The sequence below is a fragment of the Halictus rubicundus genome, unplaced genomic scaffold (genome assembly GCF_050948215.1).
Source record: "Halictus rubicundus isolate RS-2024b unplaced genomic scaffold, iyHalRubi1_principal scaffold0033, whole genome shotgun sequence".
Classification (NCBI taxonomy): domain Eukaryota; kingdom Metazoa; phylum Arthropoda; class Insecta; order Hymenoptera; family Halictidae; genus Halictus; species Halictus rubicundus.
Genome location: NW_027488574.1, coordinates 1160663 through 1170837, shown reverse-complemented (window position 1 = coordinate 1170837; position 10175 = coordinate 1160663).

Sequence of the window (10175 nt, the reverse complement as noted above, 5' to 3'; positions counted from 1 at the left end):
CCTCTATCCTATCCTCTATGCTGTCCTATACTCTATCCTATCCTTTCCTCTATCCTATCCTCTATCCTATCCTCTATCCTGTCCTATACTCTATCCTATCCTTTCCTCTATCCAATCCTATCATCTAACCCGTCCTGTCCTCAATCCTATCCTATACTGTATTATATACTATCCTCTATCCTATCCTATCCTCTATCCTATCCAATCCCCTATCCTATCCTATATAATATCGAATCCTCCATCATATCCTATCCTCTTTCAAATAATATCATCTATCCTATCCTATCCTCTATCCTATCCTATCCTCTATCACATTCTACCCTCTATCCTATCCTATCCTCTATCCTATCCTATCCCCTATCCTATCCTATCCTCTATCCTATCCTATCCTCTATCCGATCCTCTATCCTATCCTATCCTCTATCTTATCCTCTATCCTAACCTCTATCCTATCCTGTATCCTGTCCTCTACTCTATCCTACCCTTTCCTCCATCCTATCCTCTATCCTATCCTCTATCCTATCCTCTATCCTATCCTATCCTCTATCCTATCCTTTCCTCTATCCTATCCTATCCTCTATCCTATCCTCTATCCTATCCTCTATCCTATCCTCTATCCTATCCTATCCTCTATCCTATCCTATCCTCTATCCTATCCTATCCTCTATCCCATTCTACCCTCTATCCTATCCTATCCTCTATCCTATCCTATCCCCTATCCTATCCTATCCTCTATCCTATCCTTTCCTCAATCCTATTATATCCTCTATCCTATCCTATCCTCCATCCTATCCTATCCTCTATCCTATCCTATCCTCCATCCTATCCTATTCTCTATCCTATCCTATCCTCTATCCTATCCTATCCTCTATCCTATCCGATCCTCTATCCTATCCTATCCTCTATCCTATCCTCTATCCTATCCGCTATCCTATCCTCTATCCTATCCTCTATCCTATCCTATCCTCTATCCTATCCTCTATCCTATCCTATCCTCTATCCTATCGTATCCTCTATCCTATCCTTTCCTCAATCCTATTATATCCTCTATCCTATCCTATCCTCCATCCTATCCTATCCTCTATCCTATCCGATCCTCTATCCTATCCTATCCTATCCTCTATCCTATCCTCTATCCTATCCTATCCTCTATCCTATCGTATCCTCTATCCTATCCTTTCCTCAATCCTATTATATCCTCTATCCTATCCTATCCTCCATCCTATCCTATCCTCTATCCTATCCTATCCTCTATCCTATCCTATCCTCTATCCTATCCGATCCTCTATCCTATCCTATCCTCTATCCTATCCTCTATCCTATCCGCTATCCTATCCTCTATCCTATCCTCTATCCTATCCTATCCTCTATCCTATCCTATCCTCTATCCTATCCTATCCTCTATCCTATCCTATCCTCTATCCTATCCTATCCTCTATCCTATCCTATCCTCTATCCTATCCTATCCTCTATCCTATCCTATCCTATCCTCTATCCTATCCTATCCTCTATCCTATCCTATCCTCTATCCTATCCTATCCTCTATCCTATCCTATCCTCTATCCTATCCTATCCTCTATCCTATCCTATCCTCTATCCTATCCTATCCTCTATCCTATCCTATCGTCTATCCTATCCTATCCTCTATCCTATCCTCTATCCTAATCGCTATCCTATCCTCTATCCTATCCTCTATCCTATCCTATCCTCTATCCTATCCTCTATCCTAATCGCTATCCTATCCTCTATCCTATCCTCTATCCTATCCTATCCTCTATCCTATCCTCTATCCTATCCTATCCTCTATCCTATCCTATCCTCTATCCTATACTATCCTCTATCCTATCCTATCCTCTATCCTATCCTATCCTCTATATTATCCTATCCTCTATTCTATCCTCTATCCTATCCTCTATCCTATCCTATCCTCTATCCGATCCTCTATCCTATCCTATCCTCTATCTTATCCTCTATCCTAACCTCTATCCTATCCTCTATCCTGTCCTATACTCTATCCTACCCTTTCCTCCATCCTATCCTCTATCCTATCCTCTATCCTATCCTCTATCCTATTCTATCCTCTATCCTATCCTTTCCTCTATCCTATCCTATCCTCTATCCTATCCTCTATCCTATCCTCTATCCTATCCTCTATCCTATCCTCTATCGTATCCTTTCCTCAATCCTATTATATCCTCTATCCTAACCTATCCTCCATCCTATCCTATCCTCTATCCTATCCTATCCTCCATCCTATCCTATCCTCTATCCTATCCTATCCTCTATCCTATCCTATCCTCTATCCTATACTGTCCTCTATCCTATCCTATCCTCTATCCTATCCTATCCTCTATATTATCCTATCCTCTATCCTATCCTCTATCCTATCCTATCCTCTATCCGATCCTCTATCCTATCCTATCCTCTATCTTATCCTCTATCCTAACCTCTATCCTATCCTCTATCCTGTCCTATACTCTATCCTACCCTTTCCTCCATCCTATCCTCTATCCTATCCTCTATCCTATCCTCTATCCTATCCTATCCTCTATCCTATCCTTTCCTCTATCCTATCCTATCCTCTATCCTATCCTCTATCCTATCCTCTATCCTATCCTCTATCCTATCCTCTATCCTATCCTATCCTCTATCCTATCCTATCCTCTATCCTATCCTATCCTCTATCCTATCCTATCCTCTATCCTATCCTCTATCCTATCCTCTATCCTATCCTATCCTCTATCCTATCCTTTCTTCTATCCTACCCTATCCTCTATCCGATCCTCTATCCTATCCTATTCTGTATCCTATCCTATCCTCTATCCTATCCTATCCTCTATCCTATCCTATCCTCTATCCTATCCTATCCTCTATCCTATCCTATTCTCTATCCCATTTGATTCTCTATCCTATCCAATCCTCTATCCTATCCTCTATAATATCCTCTATCCTATCCTCTATCCTATCCTCTATCCTATCCTATCCTCAATCTTATCCTATCCTCTATCCGATCCTCTATCCTATCCTATCATCTATCCTATCCTATCCTCTATCCTATCCTATCCTCTAACCTATCCTATCCTCTATCCTATCCTATCCTCTATGATATCCTATCCTCTATCCTATACTCTATCATATCCAATCCTCTATCGTAACCTCTATCCTATCCTATCCTCTATCCTATCCTATCCTCTATCCTATCCTTTCCTCAATCCTATTATATCCTATATCCTATCCTATCCTCTATCCTATCCTATCCTCTATTCTATCCTATCCTCTATCCTATCCTCTATGCTGTCCTATACTCTATCCTATCCTTTCCTCTATCCTATCCTCTATCCTATCCTCTATCCTGTCCTATACTCTATCCTATCCTTTCCTCTATCCAATCCTATCATCTAACCCGTCCTGTCCTCAATCCTATCCTATACTGTATTATATACTATCCTCTATCCTATCCTATCCTCTATCCTATCCAATCCCCTATCCTATCCTATATAATATCGAATCCTCCATCATATCCTATCCTCTTTCAAATAATATCATCTATCCTATCCTATCCTCTATCCTATCCTATCCTCTATCACATTCTACCCTCTATCCTATCCTATCCTCTATGCTATCCTATCCCCTATCCTATCCTATCCTCTATCCTATCCTATCCTCTATCCGATCCTCTATCCTATCCTATCCTCTATCTTATCCTCTATCCTAACCTCTATCTTATCCTGTATCCTGTCCTCTACTCTATCCTACCCTTTCCTCCATCCTATCCTCTATCCTATCCTCTATCCTATCCTCTATCCTATCCTATCCTCTATCCTATCCTTTCCTCTATCCTATCCTATCCTCTATCCTATCCTCTATCCTATCCTCTATCCTATCCTCTATCCTATCCTATCCTCTATCCTATCCTATCCTCTATCCTATCCTATCCTCTATCCTATCCTATCCTCTATCCTATCCTATCCTCTATCCTATCCTCTATCCCATCCTCTATCCTATCCTCTATCCTATACTCTACCCTATCCTATCCTCTTTCCTATTATATCCTCTATCCTATCCTTTCTTCTATCCTATCCTATCCTCTATCCGATCCTCTATCCTATCCTATTCTGTATCCTATCCTATCCTCTATCCTATCCTATCCTCTATCCTATCCTATCCTCTATCCTATCCTATTCTCTATCCTATTAGATTCTCTATCCTATCCAATCCTCTATCCTATCCTCTATAATATCCTCTATCCTATCCTCTATCCTATCCTCTATCCTATCCTATCCTCAATCCTATCCTATCCTCTATCCGATCCTCTATCCTATCCTATCCTCTATCCTATCCTATCCTCTATCCTATCCTATCCTCTAACCTATTCTATCCTCTATCCTATCCTATCCTCTATGATATCCTATCCTCTATCCTATACTCTATCATATCCAATCCTCTATCGTATCCTCTATCCTATCCTATCCTCTATCCTATCCTTTCCTCAATCCTATCATATCCTATATCCTATCCTATCCTCTATCCTATCCTATCCTCTATTCTATCCTATCCTCTATCCTATCCTCTATGCTGTCCTATATTCTATCCTATCCTTTCCTCTATCCTATCCTCTATCCTATCCTCTATCCTGTCCTATACTCTATCCTATCCTTTCCTCTATCCAATCCTATCATCTAACCCGTCCAGTCCTCAATCCTATCCTATACTGTATTATATACTCTCCTCTATCCTATCCTATCCTCTATCCTATCCAATCCCCTATCCTATCCTATATAATATCGAATCCTCCATCATATCCTATCCTCTTTCAAATAATATCATCTATCCTATCCTATCCTCTATCCTATCCAATCCCCTATCCTATCCTATATAATATCGAATCCTCCATCATATCCTATCATCTTTCCTATAATATCATCTATCCTATCCTATCCTCTATCCTATCCTATCCTCTATCCCATTCTACCCTCTATCCTATCCTATCCTCTATCCTATCCTATCCCCTATCCTATCCTATCCTCTATGCTATCCTCTATCCTATCCGCTATCCTATCCTCTATCCTATCCTCTATCCTATCCTATCCTCTATCCTATCCTATCCTCTATCCTATACTATCCTCTATCCTATCCTATCCTCTATCCTATCCTATCCTCTATATTATCCTATCCTCTATTCTATCCTATCCGCTATCCTATCCTCTATCCTATCCTCTATCCTATCCTATCCTCTATCCTATCCTCTATCCTATCCTATCCTCTATCCTATCCTATCCTCTATCCTATCCTCTATCCTATCCTATCCTCTATCCTATCCTATCCTCTATCCTATCCTTTCCTCAATCCTATTATATCCTCTATCCTATCCTATCCTCCATTCTATCCTATCCTCTATCCTATCCTATCCTCTATCCTATCCTATCCTCTATCCTATACTATCCTCTATCCTATCCTATCCTCTATCCTATCCTATCCTCTATATTATCCTATCCTCTATCCTATCCTCTATCCTATCCTCTATCCTATCCTCTATCCTAACCTCTATCCTATCCTATCCTCTATCCTATCCTATCCTCTATCCTATCCTCTATCCCATCCTCTATCCTATCCTCTATCCTATACTCTACCCTATCCTATCCCCTATCCTATCCTATCCTCTATCCTATCCTTTCTTCTATCCTATCCTATCCTCTATCCTATCCTATCCTCTATCCGATCCTCTATCCTATCCTATTCTGTATCCTATCCTATCCTCTATCCTATCCTATCCTCTATCCTATCCTATCCTCTATCCTATCCTATCCTCTATCCTATCCTATCCTCTATCCTATCCTATCCTCTATCCTATCCTATTCTCTATCCTATTAGATTCTCTATCCTATCCAATCCTCTATCCTATCCTCTATAATATCCTCTATCCTATCCTCTATCCTATCCTCTATCCTATCCTATCCTCAATCCTATCCTATCCTCTATCCGATCCTCTATCCTATCCTATCCTCTATCCGATCCTCTATCCTATCCTATTCTGTATCCTATCCTATCCTCTATCCTATCCTATCCTCTATCCTATCCTATCCTCTATCCTATCCTATCCTCTATCCTATCCTATCCTCTATCCTATCCTATCCTCTATCCTATCCTATTCTCTATCCTATTAGATTCTCTATCCTATCCAATCCTCTATCCTATCCTCTATAATATCCTCTATCCTATCCTCTATCCTATCCTCTATCCTATCCTATCCTCAATCCTATCCTATCCTCTATCCGATCCTCTATCCTATCCTATCCTCTATCCTATCCTATCCTCTATCCTATCCTATCCTCTAACCTATCCTATCCTCTATCCTATCCTATCCTCTATCCTATCCTATCCTCTATCCTATCCTCTATCCTATCCTATCCTCTATCCTATCCTATCCTCTATCCTATACTATCCTCTATCCTATCCTATCCTCTATCCTATCCTATCCTCTATATTATCCTATCCTCTATCCTATCCTCTATCCTATCCTATCCTCTATCCTATCCTATCCTCTATCCTATCCTTTCCTCAATCCTATTATATCCTCTATCCTATCCTATCCTCCATTCTATCCTATCCTCTATCCTATCCTATCCTCTATCCTATCCTATCCTCTATCCTATACTATCCTCTATCCTATCCTATCCTCTATCCTATCCTATCCTCTATATTATCCTATCCTCTATCCTATCCTCTATCCTATCCTCTATCCTATCCTCTATCCTATCCTATCCTCTATCCTATCCTATCCTCTATCCTATCCTCTATCCCATCCTCTATCCTATCCTCTATCCTATACTCTACCCTATCCTATCCCCTATCCTATCCTATCCTCTATCCTATCCTTTCTTCTATCCTATCCTATCCTCTATCCTATCCTATCCTCTATCCGATCCTCTATCCTATCCTATTCTGTATCCTATCCTATCCTCTATCCTATCCTATCCTCTATCCTATCCTATCCTCTATCCTATCCTATCCTCTATCCTATCCTATCCTCTATCCTATCCTATCCTCTATCCTATCCTATTCTCTATCCTATTAGATTCTCTATCCTATCCAATCCTCTATCCTATCCTCTATAATATCCTCTATCCTATCCTCTATCCTATCCTCTATCCTATCCTATCCTCAATCCTATCCTATCCTCTATCCGATCCTCTATCCTATCCTATCCTCTATCCTATCCTATCCTCTATCCTATCCTATCCTCTAACCTATCCTATCCTCTATCCTATCCTATCCTCTATCCTATCCTATCCTCTATCCTATCCTCTATCCTATCCTATCCTCTATCCTATCCTATCCTCTATCCTATACTATCCTCTATCCTATCCTATCCTCTATCCTATCCTATCCTCTATATTATCCTATCCTCTATCCTATCCTCTATCCTATCCTATCCTCTATCCTATCCTTTTCTCTATCCTATCCTATCCTCTATCCTATCCTCTGTCCTATCCTCTATCCTATCCTCTATCCTATCCTCTATCCTATCCTCTATCCTATCCTCTATCCTATCCTATCCTCTATCCCATCCTCTATCCTATCCTCTATCCTATACTCTACCCTATCCTATCCTCTATCCTATCCTATCCTCTATCCTATCCTTTCTTCTATCCTATCCTATCCTCTATCCTATCCTATCCTCTATCCGATCCTCTATCCTATCCTATTCTGTATCCTATCCTATCCTCTATCCCATCCTATCCTCTATCCTGTCCTATACTCTATCCTGCCCTTTCCTCCATCCTATCCTCTATCCTATCCTCTATCCTATCCTCTATCCTATCCTATCCTCTATCCTATCCTTTTCTCTATCCTATCCTATCCTCTATCCTATCCTCTGTCCTATCCTCTATCCTATCCTCTATCCTATCCTCTATCCTATCCTCTATCCTATCCTCTATCCTATCCTATCCTCTATCCCATCCTCTATCCTATCCTCTATCCTATACTCTACCCTATCCTATCCTCTATCCTATCCTATCCTCTATCCTATCCTTTCTTCTATCCTATCCTATCCTCTATCCTATCCTATCCTCTATCCTATCCTTTCTTCTATCCTATCCTATCCTCTATCCTATCCTATCCTCTATCCGATCCTCTATCCTATCCTATCCTCCATCCTATCCTATCCTCTATCCTATCCTATCCTCTATCCTATCCTATCCTCTATCCTATCCGATCCTCTATCCTATCCTATCCTCTATCCTATCCTCTATCCTATCCGCTATCCTATCCTCTTTCCTATCCTCTATCCTATCCTATCCTCTATCCTATCCTCTATCCTATCCTATCCTCTATCCTATCCTATCCTCTATCCTATCCTTTCCTCAATCCTATTATATCCTCTATCCTATCCTATCCTCCATCCTATCCTATCCTCTATCCTATCCTATCCTCTATCCTATCCTATCCTCTATCCTATACTATCCTCTATCCTATCCTATCCTCTATCCTATCCTATCCTCTATATTATCCTATCCTCTATCCTATCCTCTATCCTATCCTCTATCCTATCCTCTATCCTATCCTCTATCCTATCCTATCCTCTATCCTATCCTATCCTCTATCCTATCCTATCCTCTATCCTATCCTATCCTCTATCCTATCCTATCCTCTATCCGATCCTCTATCCTATCCTATTCTGTATCCTATCCTATCCTCTATCCCATCCTATCCTCTATCCTATCCTATCCTCTATCCTATCCTATCCTCTATCCTATCCTATCCTCTATCCTATCCTATCCTGTATCCTATCCTATTCTCTATCCTATTAGATTCTCTATCCTATCCAATCCTCTATCCTATTGTCTATAATATCGTCTATCCTATCCTCTATCCTATCCTCTATCCTATCCTATCCTCAATCCTATCCTATCCTCTATCCGATCCTCTATCCTATCCTATCCTCTATCCTATCGTATCCTCTATCCTATCCTATCCTCTAACCTATCCTATCCTCTATCCTATCCTATCCTCTATGATATCCTATCCTCTATCCTATACTCTATCATATCCAATCCTCTATCGTATCCTCTATCCTATCCTATCCTCTATCGTATCCTATCCTCTATCCTATCCTATCCTCTATCCTATCCTTTCCTCTATCCTATTATATCCTATATCCTATCCTATCCTCTATCCTATCCTATCCTCTATTCTATCCTATCCTCTATCCTATCCTCTATGCTGTCCTATACTCTATCCTATCCTTTCCTCTATCCTATCCTCTATCCTATCCTCTATCCTGTCCTATACTCTATCCTATCCTTTCCTCTATCCAATCCTATCATCTAACCCGTCCTGTCCTCAATCCTATCCTATACTGTATTATATACTATCCTCTATCCTATCCTATCCTCTATCCTATCCAATCCCCTATCCTATCCTATATAATATCGAATACTCCATCATATCCTATCCTCTTTCAAATAATATCATCTATCCTATCCTATCCTCTATCCTATCGTATCCTCTATCCCATTCTACCCTCTATCCTATCCTATCCTCTATCCTATCCTATCCCCTATCCTATCCTATCCTCTATCCTATCCTTTCCTCAATCCTATTATATCCTCTATCCTATCCTATCCTCCATCCTAACCTATCCTCTATCCTATCCTATCCTCCATCCTATCCTATCCTCTATCCTATCCTATCCTCTATCCTATCCTATCCTCTATCCTATCCGATCCTCTATCCTATCCTATCCTCTATCCTATCCTCTATCCTATCCGCTATCCTATCCTCTATCCTATCCTCTATACTATCCTATCCTCTATCCTATCCTCTATCCTATCCTATCCTCTATCCTATCCTATCCTCTATCCTATCCTTTCCTCAATCCTATTATATCCTCTATCCTATCCTATCCTCCATCCTATCCTATCCTCTATCCTATCCTATCCTCTATCCTATCCTATCCTCTATCCTATACTATCCTCTATCCTATCCTATCCTCTATCCTATCCTATCCTCTATATTATCCTATCCTCTATCCTATCCTCTATCCTATCCTCTATCCTATCCTCTATCCTATCCTCTATCCTATCCTATCCTCTATCCTATCCTATCCTCTATCCTATCCTCTATCCCATCCTCTATCCTATCCTCTATCCTATACTCTACCCTATCCTATC